The 5645-nt window shown below is 36.4% G+C and overlaps 1 long non-coding RNA gene across 1 annotated transcript; it reads right to left on the reverse strand.

Moving 5' to 3' along the window:
• Positions 1-244: 244 nt before the first annotated feature.
• LOC115414709 (uncharacterized) lies at positions 245-4156 on the reverse strand. Its single transcript, XR_003934706.1, has 3 exons — positions 4081-4156; positions 2120-2124; positions 245-255 (listed from the first exon to the last, which is right to left on the reverse strand). It is a non-coding gene; the product is annotated as an uncharacterized LOC115414709 (long non-coding RNA).
• Positions 4157-5645: the final 1489 nt, after the last annotated feature.

A 5645-nucleotide genomic window follows, 5' to 3' on the forward strand; every position in this document is an offset into this window, starting at 1 on the left:
TGAAAGATGCTTTAAGACAGGGGTGTCAAACTCATTTTAGGTCAGGGGTCACATTCACCCCAATATAATCTAAAGTGGACTGGACCGGTAAAATAGTAACAGTGAAAAAAGTAAAATTACATTAGGATAATGTTTACATCCACAATGTTTCCTTAAAATCTGAAAAACATTAACAATTTGAAAAATATTAGGAAAAACAAGGGCAATTTTCACAATATTCTTCCTCATTTGATCATTTACACATATGCATTACAACTTACATGACAATTACAAATACATAAAACATTTAGTAACAGGCAGAATATTGGTAAAATTGCATTTACATCTCTTAAGACATTTCAAGCTATTCATATTTGTTCAGGTTATTCACATATTTCGTTTGTTAATATCAACATTTTCATGTAATTTTACTTTTTTTTTTTTTTTTTTTTTACATGAAAACAAAGATCAGTTGCCATTATTTATAGGTTATTATGGTAATATTTTACTGGTCTGACCCAGTTGAGATTTAATTGGTCTATATGTGGAACCTGAATTAAAATGATTTTTACACTATTGACTGATCATTTCTTCAGTGTAATTTTTGCATTTCATAAATTCATCCTACAGGCCGGACCTGTGCTTTAAGAAATTAAAGTTTTAGTGAACTATAACTGCATTATATCCACCATTTGGAATAGAGGCCTAAAACAAAAATTGTTTTGCACAATATCCATAGCAGTGCAGATGGGACAGTAGGCCAAAAAAGCTGTTGGTCAGGTTTAAAATCGTGGCTTGATTTAAACCAAACCCTTTTAAATATGACAGTCTTTGTATCAGAAAGCCCTGAAGGCAAACATCTTCCACAGGCCACTGAATAACCTTAAAGGAGTGATGTTTTGCTTTGTTAAATGAATTCTTCATTTTCCAACATTTCCCTGTGGTCTCCATACACTGTAAATGCTCTGCTTGGGTCTGAATTCTTCATTCATTCAACTCCACAGGTCCATCTTCAACCCTATTTCTGAGTAATGACACCAGGAAGGTGGTTTGGAGCGCTGGCCCTTTAAATGCACATGAGCCACTTCAGGCCCCGCCCCCTCCAGGTTGTTGGCTGTGCTGCTCTGTCCCGTTCAACCAACAACTGAACATTTGAGGTAATCTACTTGAAGTTTGGACATATTTTCAGTATGGACTACAACCGCTGCTGCTGACAAACAGTTATGTCAAACTGGACCGTATATGTGCAAATGTCATGACGTAACTAGTTATAGACATAACAAATTAAGAAGGAATTGAAACAAGTTGTAGAAATCCACTCAATTTTTGCTGGAATGAATATAAAGATAGCTTTGCAGCACTTGGTTCCAATTCAAACTTTATGAACTATTAGGGTCCAAATACACAAATAAATGAACCACAGACTAATAAAAGTGGGTTTAGATAAATATGAGCCCTTGAAACCTCTCATGCATAGTGGTCATTATAGCGGACAGCTATTCTACAGCTGTTCTTTTGTATATTCATGGATTTTGTTACTTTAGTTTCATATCAACCAGCACATTGGATGCTAATACATCATCCCATACACTGCATTTGATAACATTACTGTAACTTTGCTGTTCTTCATAAACCTGATCTATCATGTTGACTGTAAATGAATTCCTTGTTATTGATACTAGACTGTAATTAACAACAAAAATTTGTTGTTGTTTTTTTTTGCATATTATCTCCATGAAGTGAGTAATGACAACTAGAATATGTTAAAATGTGAGAAAACATCAGATTAGCAGCATCAAAATGTTTTTATTTCAGAGTTTTTGCAAAGTATATCAGTAAATACATGTTTCTTTGCTTCATAAATTAAACGCATGGTGTCCAGCTTAGTGGACATTTTTGCAGCTCTATAAAAAAAATTTCAATCACATTGTTTTTTAATGCCTAAAGAGGAATAAAATCACTCAAGAAAAAAATCTTGATTGTTTTCATAATTCATGCATGAAAGGGTTAAAGAGGTAAACACAACAATTAAAAAAAAAAAAAAAATCCAAATATCTGCAAAAATGTGTGCAGTGACGCTCTGCTCCATTCAGACCATCCACTTGACAACAGAGAGTGAAGAAATGTTGCAGAACATTACAGCAACTGTATGATGTGCTATTTTTACTCTGTTCCTGCATAGATTTGCACTTTCAATAATCACTGAAACACACTGTTGTGATTGCAGAGCTAGAGAAAACGGATGTCTAATGGAGCGTAGCACGTAAAGCTTTACACCAACAATAGAGTCAGAATAGTCAAGAGTGAAGTGAACAAGTTTTTGTCACCACACACACTTTCATATTCAACAGGAGAACCTTGTCATTATCAGTTATTACCATTAAAATAGAGACGTATCAAAGGCGAATGTTCCGTCTGCACACTGCTGTACATGCTAACTCCAAGTATTTCAGTTCCACTAAAAGTGATGGCTGCACTTCTTTTCTGTATCAGAAAAACAGATGTGAGCTCATGAGAGGCTCAGATAATGAAGCTGCACTTTGGAAGGTTGTCATGGCGATGATGAGACCCAGAAGTGATTTGCCCTCATGAGTCCAGAGCCTCACACTGTTTGATGAGATGAGTCTCCACGGCTCTGCCCTCTCCTTCTGAGAGATACTGAGTGGCTTTAAAAGGACACACATGCACTTGGGACTGTGTACACAAACACACAAAACACACTCCTACTACACATTAGCAGCCTTGTACCCGCACAAAATAACACAGATGAGAATTTAGAAAACAATTGAAATGATGAATTTGCACTATAATGGCCTGATACACCTGCTTTTAAAAACAGGCCAAACATGCTGATCAGCAGATCTCACTGCAGTGATAACTCTGGGAAAAAAACAGACTTCTGCAACAATTTAGCTTCAGGTCCAGAGTTAGCTTCAGGCGAAATGGAAAACCAGAGTCCACAACAGAGCCAGTGGTGTTAGAGCACACAAGCATGTTTCCCTCCTTTGCTGAGATTGGGTTAAATGAGCATAAACCTCTAAAATAACCGACATAAAGGCATGTCACCACGTTACGGTGCATTTCATCTCTCTTGGAAGTTGCACATGATTCAGAAACAATCTGTCAACTCAGCAACCAAGATGAATATTAGTTGATCACAATGAGCCACAATGTGTATTTTGCAGATTTAAACACATTAATAATATGTCCACAATATAGAAGTTGGACAGTAATGGACTGAACAGGATTGATTTAACCCTTTCATGCATAGTGGTCACTACAGTGGACAGTTATTTTACATCTGTTCTCTTGTATATTCATGGGTTTTGTTGTTTTAGTTGCATTTCAGCCAACACAGTGGATACTTATGCATCATCCCATACACTGCAATTCATACGATTACTGCCTTTTTGCATATTATCTGCATGAAGATAGTAATAACTAGTATTACAGTATGTTAAAACGTGAGAAAACATCAGATTAGCTGCATGAAAAATGTTTTTATTTCAAAAAATTTCAATCGCATTGTTTTTTTTCATGCCTATAGAGGAATAAAAACACTCAGGAAAAAAGTCTCAACTATGGTTCTCATAATTCAAGCATCAAAGGGTTAATTAGAAACTAGAAAAGCACTCGGAGAGCGCAGACCTCCGCCAAGGCAGATCTGCACCCCCCCCTTGATCACCACCAAAATTTAATCATTTGCTCCTTGTGCCAGTATCAACATTTCTTGAAAATTTCATGAAAATCTGTCCATAACTTTTTGAGTTATTTTGCTAATTAATTAACCAACCAACCAACCAACCAACCAACCAACCAACAAACAAACCCTGGCAAAACATAACCTCCTTGGTGGAGGTAATGAATACGACAGAGAAATATTATATTACTACACCATTATACACTATCTATTATATTATATTACTCAAGCTTTCACTAATGTTGATGTACGGAGCAGCCGTCTTGGTTTTTGTTGTCAGGATTTATTTCTGACTTCAGGAGGAGCAAATGACCTGTTCATTTCTCAGTTCAGTTAAGCTGTGTGCATAACTAAGTGGTAAGCCGTGTTCGCTACCTGTGAACCTAATGACCTAATATAACAAGGCTTACACTGTTGGGAGCTGACAGCAAAGGTATATCCCAGAAATCCCCCCAATCCTCTGCTCCCCCAACCATTCGGAAAAAACACACCACCTGGTGTCAAAATATGACAGTACATAAACTCAGAATAGTGGCATGAAAAAAGAGAAATGTTAGACAATGGATATGAACTCAATTTAAACTACATCGACCTGATAGTGGCAGAATAATGGTCAGAGAACCCATTTTTCAACACAAAACTCCACCTAGTCAACATATATATATATATATATATATATATATATATATATATATATATATATACACTACTGGTCAAAACTTTTAGAACACCCCAATTTTTCCAGTTTTGTATTGAAATTCAAGCAGTTCAAGTCCAATGAACAGCTTGAAATGGTACAAAGGTAAGCGGTGAACTGCCAGAGGTAAAAAAAAAAAAAAAAAGGTAAGGTTAAACAAAACTGAATAATAATGTACATTTCAGAATTATACAAAAAGGCGAACAAGAAATGGGTTAACAACTTAAAGCAGTTCTGCAGCAATGGAGGTTGATCAAGCCTGGAAAGTTGGTGCTACCAATTCCTACAGGTGTCCCAACATTTGTGAATTCCTTCCAACCCCCTGTGTCTGTTGGAACACACTTTGGTACCATACCGTTATGAGCATTATTTGAACAGTATTGCACTGCAGAAAGTAGTGTGTTACTAAAAAAATGGAAAAGAGGAAAAGGCAATTAATGATAGAAGAGAGAAAGACCATCATAACACTTAAAAATTTAAGTCTTTCCTACAGAGAAATTGCCAAGAAAGTCCAGGTGTCAGTAAGTCCAATTTCCTTCACCATCCAAAGGCACTCAGAAACTGGACTGGGAAATGCTGACAGGAAGAAGTCTGGCAGAGCCAAAGACACAACAGAAGCAGAAGTAGAGTTTGTGACAGTCAACAGCTGGAGTGAGAGGTGACTCACAGGACAACAGCTTCAAACACAGTGAAGATAGTGGTCGTAGTAAGCAAGTCTGAGTTCATACTGTTAAGAGAAGACTTCCAGTTGCAGGTCTGATCAGTCCAGAACACCTTCTTCCAGTCTTCAGCAGTCCACTGGTGCTGTTTCATGGCCCAGCCAAGCCTCTTTTTCTTATTCTGAAGTTTCAGCAATGGCTTTAGCTGCAACTGGACCCATCAAACCTGCAACTGGAAGTCTTATGTATCTATCTATCTATCTATCTATCTATCTATCTATCTATCTATCTATCTATCTATCTATCTATCTATCTATCTATCTATCTATCTATCTATCTATCTATCTATCTATCTATCTATCTATCTATCTGTGGCCCACTTGACATTATATGTGTCTGTATGCAGCCCTAGTTAAAATGATTTTGATACCCCTCATCTACACTAGTTACTACGCTTAAATTAATCTTACAAAAACTTATATTTAGGCAGTAGGAACAATATTTGTTAGGGTTAGGGAAAGTTTAAGACATAAAAAACAAATCCCAATGTAGTTATTAATATTTTAATATTACAGCAATGTTTTCTTGACTCAAACTGAAGTGCTTTTAT

The sequence above is a fragment of the Sphaeramia orbicularis genome, chromosome 24 (genome assembly GCF_902148855.1).
Source record: "Sphaeramia orbicularis chromosome 24, fSphaOr1.1, whole genome shotgun sequence".
Taxonomy (NCBI): domain Eukaryota; kingdom Metazoa; phylum Chordata; class Actinopteri; order Kurtiformes; family Apogonidae; genus Sphaeramia; species Sphaeramia orbicularis.